At 40.2% G+C, this 22,924-nt stretch overlaps 1 protein-coding gene across 12 annotated transcripts in view; it reads left to right on the top strand.

The window, feature by feature from the left end:
• FRMPD4 (FERM and PDZ domain containing 4) overlaps positions 1 to 22,924 on the top strand; it is a 797,331-nt gene that overhangs the window by 544,437 nt on the left and 229,970 nt on the right. The window lies entirely within an intron of this gene.

The raw sequence follows: 22,924 nt of genomic DNA, 5'->3' as shown, positions 1-22,924 counted from the left end.
AAACATTAGCTCTCATGATGTGGATACATTGAAATCACTGATACGTAAACGCCTTAGAACTTAATTTTGTTTTGATGCAAAGGACAATTAATTGGTTGCTGAAAGGTCACTTCTAGTAATTTATCATTGCATAAGAATATTGTATCTCCTTAATACAAAATTTCATATTCATAATGAGCCCTTTTTCTCTCCCAGTTCTATCCTCATCTTTCTATCTGTCTGGTAAAAGCGAACAAACAATCACCCAATCAGAATTTTGCTGGCTGAAATCAAGACCCGGGCCAGTTTGTACACAAGGAGACCAGTGCTGTGCAGTCACTTCAAGCTAACGGTACAAGATGAGTAGATGAGTGATGATGAAAATCTAGGGATGGAGAAGAGCCTGGAGTAGAACACAACCGTGCAAGAGTAAACGGATTCAAGAAGCCGGTTGGTCTCCTTGGGGCTCCAAGGGGGCAGGCAGAGTGATGGTGCTAGTCTCCTGGGATATTGCCAAGGGCTTGCCAACCTCCAGTTCTGAAACCACTCTGTATCCAGGTGCCGTCTCTAATCACCAGTGGAGGTTGCACTGGCCAGAAAGAGGGGTTTATGTGAGTCTTTGTCTGGAAAAAGATGCTATTGATTCTACTTTTAACCACAATTTTACTTACAAATCATTTTAAAAGCCTGATGGTGCTAAAAAGCTTATGACATAAAAACCAAAGTCTGTTACCTCCTTTCCCCTGCCTTGCCTGCTTGCTGGAGCCAAATACATTTAATTTGGCTTATTTCTTCTCTTATTTAGAAATATATTTTTAAAAATAATCATAAATTGCTAATTTTTTATGTGTCTAATTTTAGACATCTGTGGACTTTTTATTATGACAGATTTTAATCACATTTTAACTTTTTGTTAAATCCATATAGAGTGATTTTTTAGAGTTTTTTATTATGTTGATGGTGTAAATATCATTCCTTGCTAGCCTAGGTTTCACATTATGATTACATTTCCTTTCTTGAATAATTGATTTGTTTTAACGATTGCTTTAGTGTTTTGCTTGTTTGTTTGTTGACCATCTGGAAAAGTCTTTATACAACCCCTATAATTCCTTAAAACACCTTTCAACACAATTTCCCCCAGAGTCCAGCAGGTCAGTTTCTATTGTTTTCCTGAGTATTCCTCACAGCTCTGTCAATCTTGGGCAGCTTTTCTTTAGGTCTACACTGAAGTGCTTATTTTAAGGTAGCTCTCATTTTGTCATCATCCTAATAATTTTCTTCATTTCCTTCTCTGATGCTGGGACCTCTGTTTCTCCTGAATCCCATGTTCTTTCTGCATAGGTTTACTCTCTCATTTTGATGGAGCACATCCTCCAGTACTTTCCTAAGAAAGAGTACATGGCTATCATATCTTCTGTCAGCTCTCTGAGGATTTAGTTATAAATTAAATCCTGTTTCAGTTTCTGTTTCTTCTATGGGAAAACCTCCTGGCTTCTCCACTGGTTGAGGAAGAATTGTCATTTGGCTACACTCAGTGGGGACTGCAAGCCAGCTTAAAAAAGAACTTTCTACTGATGCCAACCAAGTACCCTCTTTCCAGACTGCTGGCTCACCCTTCCTTCCATTGTAAATGGGGGCTCTGATGAGCTTAAATGCTTGCTTCTACCATTAGCACCCCACCTCCTCAACCAAAGCACCTAGCTTCAACCTTTTTCTTCTCTGCTAAGTGCATGTGGCTTTCCTCCACTTGATTTCTGTAATTTGGAGTATAGATGCTCCAAAGTTGATGGAGGTTGTGCTCTGTTTCTTAGTATTGTTTTTAACTAATTTTCAAAAGTACAGGGTGTAATGTCTTTCCTGTGCCATCTTGAAAGTATGACTCTGATGCCCTTTTCTGTACTGTGACTCTCAGTTGATAATAGTTGTCTTGTACCTGCCTCATGGGGTAAATTAGTGGAGTAGAATGAAATGCAACAAAGCCAAGGGTTGTTCTTCTTACAGCCTCATTTCCCATAATTCTATGGTAATTAATTCTGTATTCTTTCCGTATCAAGACATTCACAAATCTCAACACTTGCACTTTGACAGCTCGACGAAAACTTGTACTGAATGTGACTTTCAGGAAAATATGTACATCTTCCAAGTTTCATGCTTTGAGCTCGCTAACTCTTGGCAGTTAGCCCTGCCTTCTCTTTAATCCCATTGTTTATTTTTTACACACCAGTCTCCCAAACCAGATGGGAAAGTCTGGAGGAAAAGACATCATCTTATTTATTTACCTCTGAATCCTCAATGACAGCAGAGTTCTTTGCTTATAGTGGGTGCTCAATTAATATATGTTCAGTGAATGGATGGATGATTTTTTTAATTTGGATGATAGCCCTCTAAAAGACAAGGACAATGCTTATCTTAATTCCTGGTTTTGCCTCTTCTTCTCATGCCAAGGCCAGCTTCACCAGCAGCTGGAAATTGATGTTCTGAATGACAAGGTGGACAGTCAGTTGTTTCTGTACCCTCTTTCTGATTAATGAATTACCCTTTTGAGTTTCACATTTTTATTTTAGGGCCAGTTCATTTACCCTCAGTCTTTATTTTCATCTTTAAATTTGTTAAGTGTTATTTTCAAACATCTCTTCCTCTTTAGGAACAGATGACGTTACTGAAGGCTTTTTTAGACGGAAACCATTCTCTGCAGCACTTGACTGCTGCTATTTAAATTCCTAGAAAAATATTTCCGTAACACTCAGGGTTCAGAGGAGTATTTCTATCCAAATTGCAAAGAGAAATTCAGTCTTATCCTTGAGCTACAAATCAAATTGCATCTTAAACATATTTAAGAGAGACATGACCCTCAGTTTTGGCTTTTAGGAACATATCTTCAATCAATTTATTCATTCATTTATGCAGCTATTTAATGAAATCCTATTATGTGCCAAGCAATTGGAGGGCTTTAGAAATACATATATAAGTATGTTCTCTGCTCCAAGGAGTCTGGGAGGGAAAAAGACATAGATTACAAGCCAAATACAATGCATCCCATACCAATAGATAATGGCTCCTGAGACCAGTGTCAAAGGACGTGAGTATGACATCTGATGGCATGAGAGGAGGAAGGTGGTCTTGTTCTTCTCAACAACTTTTTGAATAACAATATGAATGTGAGTCTGTTCAAGCAAGATTTAGATTCAAACCCATGAAACATTTATTGACTACCTACTATATGCGAGGTGAGGCGCAGTGCCCAATGTTTTACACATATCTCATGAAACTAACGTGCCTTCAGGTTGCATTAATATTTAACTAAAACAGAACAGAGTAAATCGAATAGGTAAATCGGAACAGTTGAGAATTTTCCATTTATTTCCGTTGTCCTTGGGACTTGGTGGTTATCTCAAAAGGCCTGCCCTGACTTTGGAGTACAGACACCCTTTTTTCCTTACTCAGTGGTTCTTAGGTTTTAGTGTATTTAACAATGACTGTACATGGTTGTGATACCCAAAATCATCTATAATAAACTACCCGGTTGATCATTTTGACTGTACACTAATTTTGCCTTACCTGCTAAGTTTGTTTCCTGGTAAGAAGCGATTTTTCTTACCCACGTCCCTATCAGATCATTTTAAACGCAAAAAACCAATACCTTTAGAATATGTCTTTTGTGCCTTATCTGGTCTGACACTTTCACTTTCTTGAGGATGGCAGTTCTGCCAGGGGGAGACTGTTTACCTCGAGCTCAATGAGACAAGCCAGGCCCATGGTCCACTCACAGGGAGAACCAGGCAGAGCAGAGCTGCGAGGCCCCTCCCTGACCTCCGTGACTTGGGCTCCAGATTTGTCCTAGACCAACTGGTGGCAGAACTGCCCATTTCAAGCTTGTGTCTGGCTCAGGCCTCTGCACTTACTGTTCCCTCTTCTTGGAAAGCACTTCCTTCAGATACGAGCGTAGCCTCTACCCACGCTGTCTTCAGTCCTACCCGCAATTGTCTGCTTCTCAGCGAACCCTCCGCTGACCACTCTTTATAGAATAGAAGCCCCACTCCCAGGCCAGCAACCGCTGAACTCCTTATCCTTATCTTATCCACAGTACTTCACATCCAAAACATCGTCTTAGTTGTCCACTGCTTGGGTTTTTTAAAATATTTATTTATTTATTTGGCTGTGCCAGGTCTTAGTTGTGGCACGCAGGATCTTTTAGTTGCGGCACGTGGGATCTTTTTAGTTGCGGCATGCGAGCTCTTAGTTCCGATGTGCATGTGGGATCTAGTTCCCCAACCAGGGATCGAACCCTGGCCCCCTGCATTGGGAGCGTGGAGTCTTACCCACTGGACCACCAGAGAAGTCCACCGTTGTGTTACAAATTACCCTGAAATGTAGCTACTTAAAACAACAAACATTTATTACTGCAAGATTTCTGTGGGTCACAAGTCTGGGCCCAGCTTGGCTTGGCTCCCGGGCTCAGGGTCTCTCATAAGGCAGCAGTCAAGGTGTTGGCAGGGCCATAGTCTCTCAAGGTTAAATTGGAGCAGGTTCTGCTTCCAAGATCGTTCACATGGCTGGTGGCAGAATCAATTCCTAGAGGTTGCTGGACTGACAGCCTCAGTTCCTCTGGCTGTAGGCCAGAGGCTGCCTTCAGTTCCTTGCTGTGTCAGCCTCTGCGTAGGACAGCCCAACACATGGCCACTGGTGTCATCAAAGTGAGCAAGCAAGATACAGTGAGAGAGTTCCAAGAAGATGGAAGCCACAGTCTTCTAAAATGGAATCTCAGAAGTGGAATTCCATCACTTTTGTCGAAGTCTGCTGTTAGAAGCAAGTCACTAAGTCCAGTCCACACTCAGGGTTTGTAGATTGCAAAAAGACATGGATTGTTATTCTGCAGAGGTAGAAATCAGGAGTCATCCTAGAAGGCTGCTTACTACATACCATATATGTACTGGTTTATTTTTCCATCTTCCTTTCCACAAACCAAAATATAAACTGGAGGAAAACTGGGATTTTGCCTGTTTTGTTCACTGCTGCAGCTCCTTGGTGCCTAAAATGTAGTTGACATCAAACAGATGTTTGTCGAATGTTTGCATTTCCTAAAACAAAGGAGCTTTTGAAATCAATGTCAATATAAACTTCCCTGATGCCCACCCTAGAAAATTGCATGACCTCTGTTGTGGTTTTTTTTCTCATAATATCCTCTTTTTTATTCCAAGCTTTGGTCATGTGGAACTTACTTCAGTTCCTCCATTGTGCCACCGTTTCATTCCTTCGTCTTCATAAATGCTGGTCCCTCTTTTCTAAAATTCTCTTCTTCCCAACATAGTTAGAGGCCCATCCTTGATTCCTCTATTGGTTATCTTTGGAACTTTAAATAATATGCTTAATCCTTTGCTTCTTGTTTCACAAACAGTATTTCTTCATAGTATATGGACTTCATAATATAAAGATATTAATTCAAGTAGCCTTTCCTGGATACCATCTTACATCTTCCTTTTTCTTGTTCCCATCTAACATCTCTTGTTCCCTTACGTTATTATAAGTAGTAGCATAATTTCATCAGCTGACTTTTTTGAACATATTGATTGTTTTCAATTATTTATTATAAATATCAATTATTAGAAGTCTTTACCATATCTTTGAATATTCTTTCATAATAGGTTCTTTGAAATGATACTTCAGAGTGAAAGGCTTCGCACATTTTTAAAGTTCTTGAGACCTACTGGCAGATTGCTATGTAGAAAAATTGTATCTACTTGATCTCGTACCATCTATCTCATTTATGATTCCCTAGCCAGCATTAAGTAATATCATCTTTATAGGGTTTTCCAGTGTGCTAAATGAAAAACACTCATAGCTATTAGATTCCTATTGAGATTGACTTGTCGTAATATATTTATCAGCTATTTGTATTTCTTTGTTTTGTGAATCAACTGTTCATTTCCTCATCCTTTTTATTTGGGGGGGGTTAGTCTTTTTTTGTATTGATTTGTAAGCACTCTTTGTATTTGGTGGAATCAATTCAGTATTGCCAACATTTGTTACAAACAGATTATCTCCATTTGTCACATGTCATTTAAGGGTATTATGATACAAAGGGTATTATGATACTTATAATTTTCATATAGACAAATGCATCGATCTTTCCATTTTAATATCTTCTCCTGTTTATATACTTAGTCTTGAACATATATTGAAACTTCAGTGCTTTATATTAAGTGGGCTTTTCTTTATTCTTAGGTGTCAGGTAGGGTTTGTCAACCTCGGCACTATTGACATTTGGACTGGATAGCTCTTTGTGTGTGTGTGTGTGTGTGTGTGTGTGGTGAGGGTTTGTCAACCTCGGCACTATTGACATTTGGACTGGATAGCTCTTTGTGTGTGTGTGTGTGTGTGTGTGTGTGTGTGTGGTGAGGGTGGTGGTGAGGGGGCTGTCCTATGCATTGTAAAATGTTTAGTGACATCTTTAGCCTTTACCCAATAGATGCCAGTTAGCAGCCTCTTCTTCCCATCCTGACAATCAAAATTGCCTCCAGATATTGATAAATGCCAGGGTGCGGGGCAGGGCCGGGACAGTGGAATAGCTCCCAGCTGAGAACCACTGTTTTAGAGCAATAGGTTGTATGAATAGTAGAGAGTCAGGGAAGAATTGGGTAAAATGGAGGTAGAAAGGAATTCTATCTAGTGTAAATGAAAGGAGACACAATTTTTAATGTTTCTAATGAAAATTTTCTCTCTAAATAAGAGCTTGTTTTTTCTTTTTGAAATATGAGGCCTCATGCTCATTCCTTTTTTGCTCCTTAAAATAGAAAGTTTGTGAACCTTTGATAAAAATATAAGCAAATATCTGCATACTCAGTAAAGCACATTTTAATGTGCAATAGAGAGGTTTTGTGAACGAATCTTTAAAGTAGTCTTGTAAATCATTTGATCACACTTTGAATGGCTTGGTTGTTGATGAGTATGTTGTGATTAAGTAGGGTTTCTTAAATCTAGCTCTTAGTCTTTTTAAGCTCTGGTTTAAGTTAATTCCTAACTACTGGTAGCTACAGTTTTACATACAGAATATGAACTGCATTTTTCTGCTTTGTGATGTGAGAAGTAGCCACAGAGGGTGGTGTAAACAATATTTCAAAAAGGGAGATTTCAAGGTAAATAGCTGAGTTATTAATATACTTTGGTATCCTAAATAGTCTTTTAAAGTTTCGTGGGTTAGCTTTGGAGCTCTGATAGTTGTTGGTATTAAAACCAGCGTTGAGCAGCTAGGTAAGGTTTTAGGAACGAGGAATGGGTTTATTATGTTGGAGCTTGTTTTCGTAAACGAAGTTATGGGCAGAATAGAACAGTACAGAGCAAAAAGCAATCCGTTTCTGCTGACATGGAAAGGAGACGAATAGGCTTAAGCTATAAAGACAGCCTAGAGTTTGTCATCTCCTCGCCTCCACGGACATAACAGTGCCTGGGGTACAGATGATTTCCTAGGATCTGAAAACATGGAGAGTGAATCGGCCTCTTGCTGCTGGGGAGATAATGCTCTCCAGGGGTTGGCCAAAATTCACAGCTGCATCTTTTGAGTTACCTGACCCAAGGGGAGTAAGCAGATTTTACAATTTGAAGGCAAGTTAAAGGTAGCCATGAGTGGAATCGGGGCTGAAGATATTAAACAGCAAGAAAAATCTGGTCAGAATGCAGATGGTTCAAAAAGCATGATCGCAAAAATCCAATTCAATGAACAATATTTTCTGATGGCTTACTATGTCAAAATGCAAGGGACCATAAAGGTATGACTTACTTCCTGTCCCCAAATACCTTAAAATCTATTTGGAAAGAAGACAAATATTTGAAAAGTTAAGCAGAAATAAAAGGTCTCAGCAACAGCAGAAGAGACCACCTGGCAGTACATCTTCAATTGCCAACTTTGTGATGTCAACCTGGAGGAGGAGAAAGGAAAGAGATGGGTAGCCTGGGGAAATCAGGGAAACCAGGTAAAATCTCAGCGGGGTTTTCAAGATGAGGATGACTTGACAGGTGGAGAGAAGAGAGGGTGGAGGTCTTCCCAGTCGATAGAATAGTATAAATTTATTGAAAGCTTGGAGGTGACAAAATGTAGAGTGTGTTCAAAGAGCAGAGACGCTTCAGATGTGGAGGAGAGAAATAATGTAGGTCAGTAGTTGAAGGGCCTGACCTGTAGCGAAGCTCTGAGGTTCATGGTAGACCTCTGCTCTCCAGGCCCTTCTCTACACTGGTATTACTTCACTTCTTCTATACTTGGGTGTGTTCCTCCAATGCATGTGCTTTAATTTATATAAATTGTATTGTGTTTTAAAGGTTTCATGAGAAATTGCTGTTTAGGGACACCCTGCGATGAATACTTAACTCGGATTGTATCCAGGAGAATAATTTTGTCAAGTTACAAATTTCAGAAATTGTTTTCAAGGGTCTTAGGGTTGGCTTAACCCAGTGGTTGTGATTCTGTTTCCCTGTGATAATCTTCTCTGCTCTCCTCTCAACATAGGCCTCATCTCACTCTGCTATCAAGATGGTGGCTCAGTTCTGTCCATATGTCCCTGCTAGAAAATATCAGAGGAAGAGAACACGTCCCTGCCTTTAACTCTGTAGGTAGCAAAGTGCTTCTAGAAGCACCCAGGAAATTTCCTCTCCAGTCTCCTGGGCCTGAATTAAGTCATATAACTTTTGCTGAACCAGCCTCGGTTGGCCATACCGTGATTTGTTGAGGCCTGACTTATGAAACCACATGCGGGACTTGACAGGTCTAGACCAATCAGGGCCACTCCTGGTGCTGGGTGAATCCCCAAAGCACAGGGCAGCTACTCAGTGGAGGAGGGACAGCATGAATGTTGGGGAAAGCCTCAAGGTCCAGGCATTCATGCTTTCATTGTGGTACTGATGTGGAATTTTATATACAAAGTTCACTTTTTAAAAACCACCATTGCTATTCTTGTGTATTTACTAGCCCATGATAATTTTAATTTATTTTAGCCCAAGTGTCAGCAAAAGTCTTTTTCAGATTTTGGTTGGGATTTGAGTAAAATTAACTGAGAAGAATTGTCCCTTTCACAGATGTGATTGTCCTCATCCTTGAACATAGTATGCTGCTAAGTTCCTTTTATTTCTGTTAACATTTTACGTTATCTTCATATATGGTTCCTCATGAATGCTTTCTTCATAACATACATTTTTTTATAGATAAGATTTTTAAAAATATTTATTATTATTTATTTTTGGCTGCGTTGGGTCTTCGTTGCTACGTGCAGGCTCTCTCTAGTTGCGGCACACGGGGGCTACTCTTCGTTGCAGTGCGCGGGCTTATTGTGGTGGCTTCTCTTGTTGTGGAGCACGTGCTCTAGGCGTGCAGGCTTCAGTAGTTGTGGCTCTCGGGCTCTAGAGTACAGGCTCAGTAGTTGTGGCTCGCGGGCTCTAGAGTACAGACTCAGTAGTTGTGGCGCACGGGCTTAGTTGCTCCGTGGCATGTGGGATCTTCCCAGACCAGGGCTGAAACCCTTGTCCCCTGCATTGGCAGATGGATTCTTAACCACTGCACCACCAGGGAAGCCCTTCATAACATACATTTTTTATTAGATTCATGCCAAGGTATTTAATAGTTTTTCATACTATTGAAAAGGGAATCTATTTTTCTATTTACATATTTGAACTGGTTAGAATGTGGCGTTTGGGATCTTGTATGTTAATCTTGTCATTAGCCACGTGCTGAATTCTCATATAAATTCTAATTATTATCTTAACTAGTACATTATCATCAAATAATGAAAATATTGGCCCTTATTTTATAATCCTAAAACCTTTTACCAATTTTTAAAATCACATTGTTTGCTGTAATCTCTAGTACAGTGTTGCATATGTGTTGAATTTATGCTGACCGCAGTTATTTTTACCTACTTCTGGATTTTCCCTGGAAGACATCTTAAATGTAACTGCTAAGTAGGTTATTTTCTGTACATTTTTAGTAGGTACCCTTTTATTGCCTTAGGAATTTTCCTTCTTTCCTAGTTCGCTATAAATTTAATTATGATTTGGTGTTAAATTATAGTAAGTGCTCTTTCTGCCTTGATTAGGATTATTTTTACGTCTGAATTCGTAAATAAGTTCGGTCTTTTTTTCTTAAGTTACTTTTCTTTGATTTTGGTTTCATAGTTATGCTAGCCTTTTGAGTCAAGTTGGCAGCCTGGACATCTTTTGAAACAATATAAAACAGTTACTGTAAGATAGGAATCATTTGAGTAGAAGTTTAAAGTCTCCAGTAAAATCACGAGACCTGGTGGGTGTTCTGTGGGAACTTGGACCGCTGGTTGAATTGTTTTTATATTCACTGGTCTGTTGAAGCTTCCAGTTATTCATTTCTTTGTAGAGATTTATTTCCTAGGTTTTGAATTTATTGGCTTAAAACTGTGTATGGTTTTCTCTTATGATTTCTGAAATCACTACAGCATCTATAGTTATGCCCTTAATTTTTAATATTATTACTTTTGCCTTCTATCTCTTTTTTCCTTATCTCTAGAGGTTCATTTATTTCATTAAACTTTCATAGAACCATCATTATCTTCATTGAACAACCCTGTAGGGGTTTGTTTGGTTGGGGTTTTTTCCATTTTAACTTCTCTTTTTATCTTTCATTTTCTTCCTCTTGCTTCATTTGGCATTTTCTAGTTTTGTGAGTTGATCACTTAACTTATGTTTAGCTCCTTTCTCTTTTTTAAAATAATTAAAACATTTAAGTACTGCTTTAGCTCATCCCACTAATTTTGGTATGGACTAGGCTTTTCATTACAGTTCAGTTCTAAATATTGTATAATATTTTTTTCTTTCTGCACTAACCATGAATTATTTAGACAAATATTTTAGTTTTTACATATTTGGGACTTGAAGTCTTTATTTCTGTTTGTATCACATTGTGATGATTCATTATAGAGGGTAGGAGATCAGATTTTTAAAATTAAGAAAGAATTATTTTGTCCTAATGCATAGACGATTTCTTTTTTAAATCTGAATGTCTTTTAGTAGGTGAGTTTAACTAATTCATATTTATTAGGGCTGTTAAAATATTTGGACTTATTTCTTGTATCCTTTTTCTTTTTATGTTTTTTGTTTTCTGATTTCTGCTGGGTTGATTGAATTTTCTTCCTTTTTTTTTTTTTTTTTTTTTACTGTTCGGAAGCTCTGAATTCCATCTTTATTATTTTTTGCCTATCTTTTTTATAATTGACAAGCAAGCACACTTTATATTTTTCTAGCAAAAGTTAATCATTATTTGCCCTCCCAAACAAGATACTTTAGCTTCCCTACATCTTCCCAGACTAGGATGTACACCCAACTCTCAAGCTAGTATTCCATGGATTCTAGAATTTTTATTTCAACCTATTTTTACACATACACACACAAGCACACATACTTTTCCTATATAGTACTTAGCAATTTATTTTCTTTTATTCGTTCTTCAGCTTGTGTCTTTCACGCTTCTTTTATTTGTTTCAGTTATACTGGCATCAGTCCTAACTCACCTCCCCACCCCCATTTGTGGTCAATCAGTGGCAAACTTTCTGAGTTCTGATGTGTCCGAAAATGTCTTTGTTTAATTCTTACCCTTGAATGCTGTTTTGGGGTTCTAGATTTTTCCCCCTCAGAGCTATCTCGGTTTTACTTAGCCCCCTTCAAAGATCTTACTCCATTGTCTTCTGGGATTTACTGCTGTGATGAGGAATCTGATACTGGTCTCTCTCCTTCTGTATCTCGTGGGTAATCTGTTTTTGTCTCTTTTCCTTTCATGTTGCTCCCATTACACTTGATTTTATGCAGTTTTGCTATGAAGTATCTGAAGACTCAAGTGAATCTTTCCTGAGAGTTTATAAGCTTCAGTCTTCTCTGAGGGTTCACTGAGAAACCAGTCATGTTATGCATTCAAAGTCCCTTGGTTACCTGTAATTTCAAAATAGAAGAGAATTTTGTTCCATGAGTTCTGTTCAGAATCAAGGATCAAAAATTTACTGTTGAAAAACAATGTGTGGATATTTCCATCCATCTTTTACCCAAACCAAAAAATAAGGGAGAGGAATAGATAAATCAGTGCTGTCTCTGGTCTTTAGGGACTTATTATTTTGTAATTTACTAGCCCTAAAAAGAATTAAAAACTCTTTGGATTATATCCAACTATATTTTTTAACAACTGAGAGTATCAGCAAAGCAATGCACAGATTTTCAGATGACCTTATGAAGTCAGCGATTCCTGCTGTTTCAGTAAAGCTGCGAAAAGTCAGGTGATGCCGACGCTGTGCACGAAGAGTTTGTGAAATTAGAAATGGAAGAGCAGACTATCAATGAAATGACCTTAGTTTCTCTGTCATCCTTTGTGCAGTTTGGTGGTGGTTATAAGATTGTTCTACCTCATTGGTCATTATAAATTATGCTGGTCAATTAACAAAATTTGGGCAATACTAATTTCAGAAGGTTATATGCCAGGCTCTTGCTGAAAAGAATGTTGGGGGAAAAGTAAACATATACGTCACCTTTTAATTTTAAAAGTAGTTTCTCATTTGTTATCTCATCATTCCTAGTAACAATATGGAGAAAGTATAGCTCTTGTTTTTTTCAGAGAGAAAAATCTTCAGAGATGTAGGATATCTCTCAAATAAGAGAAGTTAGATTATGCCAGACAGTCGGGGCTTAATCCAGCATGTCACACGGAACCTTGTTAGGTGGTAGGTGCTCAATACATATTTGCTTAATGAGTGGGTGACAAAATCTGGGATCCTGCGGCCACCCTCAAGGCACTTTCTACTTCCACAGCTGCTTTTAGCCACATGGAATTATACAACCATTGTGGAGGAGGCAAGAAACAGAAATAGTCAGCAGAAAGGAATTTTTCTAAACAGAAGGTGAAAAGGAACTCTATGAACTAGAAACAGTTTTTCCTAGTTTATAGATGAGGAAACCATGACTGAGTGGTGGGAGACGATTCGCCCTGAGTGTCTCACCTTTCCACATTGTCTTGAGAGCAAAGACACTGACTACCTTTCTCCCAACTATCTTTACAAAGATGTTTGTATAGTGACCAAACTTGGATGGCAGTCACAGTGACTCCATCCAGAGCAAATGCAGGTTTGCTTATTGTCCAGTGTAATAAAGATAATCGCTCCCTCCAGGACAAAGTGCAGGCAGGCTTTACCGTCCACTAGGAAAGCTTCGGGTTCCCTAAATTCAGGATCCCTGTCGTGTAACCCAGTGTGTACAGATGTCACCTGACCCTCTTTGTGTCAGTGGGGATTGAAGCTCTAGAACTGGCACAAATGCTGATACTCTGGTTGCTGTAAGTAATAAATTCTTTTTTCTCCGACCCAGGAGTCTCATGTCTTTGCCAAGCAAACATGACACTGTAGCAGACTAGCATGCTAGCTTGAAAATAGAGTAAAATCTCAGACCTTTCACAGTTCTTGAAAGTTAACAAGGCTTAAAGCCATCTAGCTGGGAAGTCATGGGGCTTGGACCCATGTGTCATGGAACTCAGAGCCAGAGCTTCCCAACCTCCACTCTGTACTGCTTCCCACAGAAACAGACATGTATAATCTCAGCAAGAGCCATGGTGTTAGTAGAACTGTTTTCTTTTTATGTTCTGAGCTAATGAAGTACAGAGCTGATTTCATTTTCTTCTCTTTTGTAGCCCTTGAAATTATATCCTACCTTATTCAAAGGCAAAGAAAGTGGGTCACTTATATTGTATGAGGGTCGGGAGAAGGTTACCTGTCAGCAGATGAGATGTTTCCACGGTGAACAATTCCCATTTCCCCAGTAAGGCATCATTGGTTAGTATGTCATATTTTGAGTTGGTTCAGCACACCATATGGTCTTTGGCCATCGGAACCTTCCTTTGAATTATTTTGGTAACTTTGCTTTTCCAACAGGGAGGTTGAAAAGTGCAGAGCTCTAAGAGAATGAGACTGAAAAAAAAAAAAAAAAGCCAAAATAGTAAAAAGTTCCCACGTGTGAGTCAGAAAACTGCCAACTCCTGTATGACCTTTGAAAAGTCACTAGACTTCACCAAACTTTAGCTTTTTCATCTCTAAAATGGAAAGAATCATCTCAATGGGTTGCTTTGAGGGTCCAGTAGATAATGTTGCCAGATTTATAAAATAAAAATAAAGTTGCCAGTTATATTTTTAGTTCAGATGATTATTTAGTATGTATGTCCCAAGTATTACACATGACATATTTATACTAAATAATCTGTTGTGTATCTGAAATTCATTTTTTTCTTTTTTTTAAAAATGAAGTATGGTTGATTTATAATGTGTTAGTTTCAGGTGTACAGCACAGTGATTCAGTTATATATGTGTGTGTGTGTATATATATATATATATATATATAATCTATTTTTTCAGATTCTTTTCCCTTGTAGGTTATTACAAAATACTGAATAGAGTTCCTTGTGCTATACGGTAGGTCCTTGTTGGCTGTGTATTTTATATATAGGAGTGTGTATACATTAATCCCAAATGCTTAATTTACACCCCTGCCCCCAGAATCTGAAATTCAAATTTAACTAGGTGTCCTATATTTTATTTGCAACCCTACAGAGATATAACCTATACTGAAGTGATCCTGACCTGAGGATTTGTATTCTGATGATCTATTAAGGAATTGTGCCCAGAGTTGGCTCTGAGAGTCTGGAGAGGGGCCACAGGAGGGGAGGAGAAAGACAGGCAGCTGGGCAATTGCAGGCCCTGTCCTGCAGGGGACTCCAGCCTGATCCTGCGGGCGGCTCTGGAGTGTGAGGAACAGTGCAGATGGGTCTCAACCAGTGATGGTGAAGCTGGGCCTCGACCTTCCCTGTACCTCTCAGTTATTGGTTAAGGGGTACTTCTGGCTCTCTGCGGTACTAGGCAAAGCAGATCCGAGAGCCCTAGGATAGCCAGCCCCTCATGGAAGATCTGTAGCTGCAGATCATTGAATAGGAAAGCACATGGGTGGAGGGAGGGCAGAGGGGAGGAGCCAACAGAAGCCGCAAGGAAGGGAGGTAAGGGAACCTGGGAAGAGCTCCCGCAGCGCCCACCCCAGTGCTGTCCAAACTACACAGTGCTCTGAACGGTCAATAACAACAAACAGATTGAAGGGCAATGGGGCACAAGGCTCTCACCTAAGAAACGTAATCCATTTGGCTGTCACGGCAGAATACCACAGACTGGGTGGCTTGTAACCAACAGAAATTGATTTCTCACAGTTCCGGAGGCTGGAAGGCAGATTTGGTGCCTGGTGAGAATCCCCTTCCCGGTTCATAGATAGCCATCTTCTCTCTGTGTCCTCCCATGGAAGAAAGCGGGAGAGCTCTCTGGAGTCTCTTTTATAAGGGCACTCATCCCATTCATGAGGGCTCCACCTTCATGACTTAAATCACCTCCCAAAGGCCCCACCCTCCCACCAATACCATCACTTTAGGATTTCAACCTATGAATTGGAGTGGGGAGGAAGGGGGGAAAAGCATTCAGTCCCTAATAGAAACCAAAGAGATTGAGGACCCTACTCCCCCAAAAGTTGTGTTATAATTCTCTTAATAGTTCTAATAGTTCCTTTCTAGATCCTGCGACTCATTTAGGACGTTGGGTAAGGTCTCCTGTCCATTTTATTTGCGAGTATCTGTTTAAAAAGAAAAAAAAAAAGAGCTTTCCTTGAATCCAGAGAGAACGCAGCCCCTTCAGAACAGCCGCCTCCTCACCGTGGTTTCGAAAGCCCAGCTGGAGACAACTATAAACATACGCTGGCCAACCTTTGAAGGGCACCTCGTGGGGAACTATAGGGCGTAATTTGGAAGTCCATGAAGTGCTACATGGCTTTGTTTGAAAAATCGTCCAGAGAAGTTGAATGGCCTTAAACCCAAATTGCACATTAAAAAACCCTGTAATTTAGAGGAAGTCTCCCCAGGAGGCTATATACTCTGCTTGGCCTATAAAACTCTAAATATTAAAATTAAAAATAGGTAAGTACACAAAACACACAACTAAGAAAGAACATGTCTGTTGGAATCATCGTTTATCTTGTTTGCTAGTTTGCTTTTTGCCCGTTCTCTTTCCTTCACATAATACCTCCAGCATCATACTCGCTCCCCGTCCCTCGAGCAGGAGACTCCCAGGATGCAAAATGGTAGGCTGATGGGGCAGGGCGCGTTGCCCCTGCCTTGCGCGTTATTTGGAGGCGAAAAGGAGCAAACTGAGAAGCTAGGGGAGGAGGAAAAGAGTCTTTGGCAAGGCACACGGGAGACTTATTTTTGAGAACTGAGTGTGTGGAAAAGAATGAACTCTGTAGGAATAAACTGTAGAACAAGGTCTCTCAACTCAGTGGAGAACTAGTTCTGTCAGCTCCCAGGTGCTAAGGCTGTCACAGTGATGATGACATGCCTTTCATTGGTGAGACCCTCCCTCTAAGAATTTCTGTCGAAGAAGATGATTATTTTAGTGGAGCCACAGATGTTGAGACTGACCCGTAGGTAGCATTTCTCATCAAAATTGTTTGGGAACACAAAGCTCCTTAGCACCTTTGCTGTAAGAATGTGGACAGTTAGCATGTTTCCCAGTACAGTGTAATGAGCTTCCACGTTAACGGTTATAGTTTGTATTATTGTCATTGTTACTGTAGTAGTGGGCCTGGAAAGGATGGGGTGTGAAAGACCCCCTAAAGGAACAGGAGATACATTATGGTGAATCGTTGTATAAGTGTGCGGAAGGTAGTCAAAGACGACTGCAAGTTTTATCCACCTAACAGAGAATGATGATGCCGTAAGGAAATGGGAAGACGGGGTGAGATGGGAACATGATGCGTTGAGGTTTTGATATAGTATTAAGTTTGAAGTCAGGCAAGGCTTCCGCGTGAAAATGTCCACTAATTGCAAAAGACCACAAATTGTATGATTTTATTACTTCTGGATTTTGTGGGGTTTCTATAAGAAGGTTACATCCGGAGGCTCAAATAACCCCAGCTTTTGAGGGAGCTTAATAGAAGTGGAGGCCAGTGAAAGCCTGATCAATTGGGTTTTGATGCTTCTCCGGGCCAGCTTATTTGTCCCTTTCTTGCACTGTCGGTTGTGCCTCCAAAGTAAACGTGGAATGCAGATGTTTTTGCTTTTTGAGGGAAAGAGCAAACCCAGAGCTACTGACTGAACCCATTCACATTCATAGTTTGGTCTCCCAGATAAGTGTGTCCCAGCCATATGGTGAATGAGCTTTCTTTGAAGAACTTTGACTTCAATATCATTTGCATCATTTCTCCATGTGCTAAAAATTGGTACTTCTAACTCTGCTTGGCAACCTCTGATTTTTCAAGTTCTAATTTCCTCTCTGCCTGGTGGTTTTGATGCCCTCATATCTCAACAGCATGGCACAGAGTACGCCTTAACTCCCTCTAGATTATTCTGTCCATCCCCTAATTTCAGAGACACAGGATTTTCATTAACCTGTGGGCATACTTGGGGGTTATTTGTGAAGCGAAGAAAGGTGGGGGGGAAATAACCTGTCAGGAATAAGCTGGTCTCTTTCCTAAAACTGAGGTTTCCTAAGGACAGGGAAAATGAGAAGGTTCCGAACAGAAATTTCTTGCCCAAGCAAAAGCAGAATTATGCCCTTCATTAATTTTGGTGAGCCTGTGTTCATGTTGACACGTGGGAATAAAGGGGGTGGTAAACTCTGCACGGAGAGGACCATCAACACCGGCTGTGAGGACATTTTCTTACGGCGATGAGAAGAGACTGACCTTTGCTACTTAGTCCAAAAACGGAGATACAGTGTTAGTTTTTGTTTTCCTACTAGACAGTGCAGTTCTTGGGAGTCGAGGACAGGGCTTTAATCCTGTTCCCCTCTCTCCAGTGAACATTTCACTCATTTTAGGAGCAGTGTTCTGACCTGAGTTTGATTCAGGCAAGTTATGACAGTAGGGTCCCTATTTTCTATCCTTCAGGAGCTTCTGTTTATCCATGTCTTCAAAGCTGGGTCGGCTGTTTCCAGTGCTTTCCTGGTGCATGACATGTGGTTGGCTGGTCCTGTTGCAATGGCCACTGCATTAGCTATCATGAAAGTCCATGTAGAGCAGTAGTTCCCTAAGGGTGGCCCCTGGGGGGGCATCATCGGCATCACCTGGGAACCTGATGGCAGTGAGAAATTGGGGGGCCCTCTCCAGATCTATTGAATCAGAAAATGTGTTGTAACAAGCCCTCCAGGTGATTGTAATGCACGCTAGGGTTTGAGAATGCTGATGTAGGACATTTGATACCCTAGAGATTATCTCCTGCTCTACTTGAGGGATTTAAAAAATACGTAAGAACAAACAAAAATAATGGGTAAACTCCAGTCGAAAAAAAGTTCCAAGGGCAGAAATAAAGAAAAGATATGCAAATCTACATATGCGAATAACAATCACATCATTGGTTGAATGCCTGTGATGTGTCAGATACCTTCCAGCATCATTTACATACAATCTCTAGTCTTGACAACAGCTCCAGAAATTCTATGGCATGTATCTATAAGTGTTTGATGACTGGCAGAGCATTTCCCGTTCTCTTTTCTAGCAGTATACGTAGGGTTTGCTTAAAGGATTTTCAAACTGTAACACATAGGGTAAGCATGTACCGATCTCATGTGTTCTTGTGTTTGATGGCATGTCGTTTGAAAAAATGAAAATGCTTTATCACAAGCCTTCTTCAATGGATTGGGCTTCTTACTGCTAATGTGACTTGGGTCTGTGAGCTCAAGGATGAGAGTGTGAGAGGGAGATAAATCATAAGATAAGAAAGGAGATGGTTATCTAGACCAGTAGCTTTAGTCCTTTTTGATCAAGACTCACAGTCAGAAATACCTTTTACAATACATTTCATTGTATCTTTATAAAACAACCGAAACTGAACAAAACGGTATTTGTTGTTAGTATGTGTGATGAACTCTATTTGCTATTTTATTCTATTTTTTTGAATGCTAGCCACCACCCACTGTAGGGATTTTGCATTTCACTAATCGGTAGCAACGTGCAATGTTGAAAATATTGAAATGCTGCAAAACATTGTCCATGGTGCACATTTTGGGGGAATCTGGAATTGAGTGCCTGGAATAGGGAATAGATATTCCTCGCGTGGGAAGAAAATAATTAACAAGGCTAAAACTGATAGGAGAGAGTGGGTCCCGGCTCCCTAAGCCCTTCGTTTTGGCTTCTGAACCTCACAATGGTAGGTATTAAGAAGGCGCTCAGGTGGTTCTTCCCCAGGGGCGGTTCTGCCCCATTTCGGGACATTCGGAAGTGTCTGTGGGCGTGATGTGGCTGCCACCATGTCAGCGAGCACTAGTGGCGTTTGGTGGAGAGAGGGCAGGAATACTAAGTGTGCTGAGCCGCATGGGCAGTCCTGCCCTGTGAAGTTTTCCTTCCTAACGTGACCCTAGCGCTCCAACAGAGAAATGCCACCAAGCCAGCCTGGTCCCTTGGGGCCTATGACACTGGGGAAACAGCCAAAGACTAGATCTGAGGAAGTCTCTGCACTAGGCTCCTGTGGTTTAAAATTACTAAATGAACACCCCAGTTCTATATTTTTATTTTTTAAACATTTATTTTATTGAAGTATAGTTGATTTACAATGTTGTGTTCATTTCTGCTGTACAGCAAAGTGACTCAGTTATACATAGGTATATACATTCTTTTTCATATTCTTTTCCATTATGGTTTATCACGGGATAGTGACTATAGTTCCGTGTGCTCTACAGTAGGACCTTGTTGTTTATCCATCCTGTATATAATAGCTTGCATCTGCTCATCCCAACTCCCAATCCATCCCTCCTCCACCCACCTCCCCCTGGGCAACCACAAGTCTGTTCTCCATGTCTGTGAGTCTGTTTAATGTTGCAGCATGTCCCCTCCTGCAACTTTTCTGAGTTAAGGGGGAAACCAAGTTCAGATGGAACCAATGTATCAGGGTTTTATGGTGTTTTCCAGTGTGATGAGGTAATGCTTCTTATACTTTTCATATTTCTCTGGGTCTCGAGCAATTAGCTAACATTTACAGCCTAATTCCGTCATGGATCCAAGGCCCCGTTCTGTTAACTAACATGCGGGATAATATGTGAATTGTAGTCTGCGCAGTTTCCTGGTCAAATATTGGGTGAGGAACAAAGACAGTGCGTGACATGTGGGGCTACTGCATATTTGCAGTTATCAAAACAACCTACAGAAATAAGCGTCATCCGTCCGCTGAGTTCCCTTAATTTTCGCTGTTTCTTTTCTATTTTATTTCATCAAACTAAATGCAATATAGCCATCAAATGTCTGCTTTCACATTGTACAACTTTCCTTTCAACAAGAATTCTACTTTCACCTTTTCTGGGAAACATCATTTGTACTTAGGTGTCATGGATGGTAACTGCCCTTGTTTTACAAAGGTGGTATTTATAGAATGACAATTAACTGCATGCAGCAAATATTGCTTGAATTTCTTTAGAATCCACTAAATCCATGACGGTGCATGTCTAGGGAATGATGGGGTATTTGTGTACTCCGTTAATCAAAGTGGAAACGTCTTGTTGTTTCCAAATAAAACTGACTTCTCTTAAAATATCTTAATTGACAGTAACTGCCCCTGATAAATGAAATGATCTGTGCATTGCTGAGAACTTTGTTCTCTGTTTTAAGTGTAAGTACATTTAGAGCTGAGAAGAACAGAAATTTATTCTTTGGAATTCATGTTGTTGGCCAATGAGAAGATCTCAGGATTTGCATGAAAACAAGGAAAAAAAATACTACCTAATTTTTAGCTGAGAGACATTTCAATAAATAAAATGAGCTCCTTTTTAAAAAATAAACATTGCTAAAATGTGCAATATGGACATAGGCAAATTCAACCAAGAAGTACAGTTTTGGTCCTTAAGAATTTTATTATTTATGCCATTGACTGAGCTAAGAAATCTTTGGCTGGAAAGAAAATAATATTCCTTGCATATGCCTAGGAGATATTCAATTATCCAGACAAATGGGTTTGCTTGTTTTTCATGCAAGAAAGACTAATAGCAATCATTGCTGTCTTCATGGAAATACAGGGATCATAGGTTGCGCGTAGTGAAGTGAAGGTGCTTCTATTTTGTGTGCTCAACATTTATGTGTTTGATTTCAAGTTAAGTGATGCGTTGAAGATTAAACATCTCCTTTTAAAATGAGTGTGGGAAGGGGCTTCCCTGGTGGCGCAGTGGTTAAGAATCCACCTGCCAATGCAGGGGACATTGGTTTGAGCCCTGGTCCGGGAAGATCCCACGTGCCACGGAGCAACTAGGCCCGTGCGCCACAACTACTGAGCCTGCGCTCTAGAGCCCGCGAGCCACAACTAGTGAAGCCCGTGAGCCTAGAGCCCATGTTCTGCAACAAGAGAAGCCACCGCAATGAGAATCTCATGCGCTGTAACAGAGTAGCCCCCCTCGCCACAACTAGAAAAAGCCTGCGTGCAGCAGGAAAGACCCAACGCAGCCAAAAATAAAATAAATTTTAAAAAATAATAAATTAAAATGAGTGTGGGAAGCCAGATCTGATCTTGCAGCAGCCTTTTCCCATTGAGTAGTTCTACTGGTCCAGTATGCACCCCACTGACCCCTCCACGGTGAATCCGTTTAGAGTCAGCCTCCCCTCTGCTTGGACATCCCACCTTTGCTTCAGAAAGCTGTGTCTCTGTTGGCCAGGCACCCTGACTATAAGACTTAAAGGAATTAATTCTCTGACTGTTTCATACCTGGCTGAACTATTCAGACATGCAGAGATCCCTGGGTGGACCTAGCTATTTGAAATTCAGAAGCTCTTTTAGCCAAACTGATTGTGGGCCATCCATCTCCTCTCTGAGAAATCGTTTGGAGAGAAAGACCATGGGATTAAACTAATACAGGATTTTGCCATCAGAAGAATCACATCTAAAACTTCCATCCTCACTTCCCAGCTGGGGAACTGGACAAGTTGCTCCAACTCTTTGATCCTCGCTGCCCTTAAGTGTTCAGTGACAGTAACCAGTTTGCTGCTCGACATTTCAATCTTGTTGTATCTCAGATGGTAATATACCTGACATTATTTTGGAAGCTAAGTGCCTTCAAAATAAAAGATAATGTTGTCATTTCTTAGTAGTTGAAATCGTAGTATCAGAATGGCTAGACCTGGAGAATGAACATTAATATTTGTCTTAATGCAGCAAAATATAGCACTGACACAAATCATGCTACTACTATTAAAAAAGTTTTTCGTTTATTTAGAGGGCTTCCATACCTATTATTCGCTCTGATTCTCACAGCCCTGTGAAAATAGCAGGAGATTTTATTTGATCTGTTTTGACGAATGAAATAAAAGGGACACAGATGACATGAATTGGGGCTACAATGGTGAAATCTCAAATGAACATTTATTAAGCACCTACTTTGTGTCATGGGTGAACTGAAGATAAGTTTGTCCTTTATATTACATCATAGTTAATCCTTGTCACAATAATATATTTACTGTTATTCTAAAACTTGAACCCATTTGCATATGTCTTAAGAGGAGGAAAATGAGAAGAATGTTAACGTTGTGTAATTCTCCCTTAACTTGGTGAAATACATAGTGTTTTTCTCCAATTGGATTTTTTTTTAAAGGATTTTGATGTGGACCACTTTTAAAGTCTTTCCTGAATTTGTTACACTATTGCTTCAGTTTTATGTTTTGGTTTTTTGGCTGTAAGGCATGTGAGATCGTGTCTCCCTGACCAGGGATCGAACCCACACCCCCTGCATTGGAAGGTGAAGTCTTAACCACTGGACCACCAGGGAAGTCCCTCCAGTTGGAATTTCTGATTCTGCTTAGTGCGTTCATTTCAGCCAGCCATCTTTATAGCCATCCTGCAGGCATCCTGTACAGCAGATAGAGAGGACCACTCTTTCTATGGTCCTTTCAGCTAATTAGTCTCCAGTCT

The sequence above is a fragment of the Globicephala melas genome, chromosome X (genome assembly GCF_963455315.2).
Source record: "Globicephala melas chromosome X, mGloMel1.2, whole genome shotgun sequence".
In the NCBI taxonomy this organism is placed as follows: Eukaryota; Metazoa; Chordata; class Mammalia; order Artiodactyla; family Delphinidae; genus Globicephala; species Globicephala melas.
This window is presented reverse-complemented; position numbering and strand designations above follow the sequence as displayed.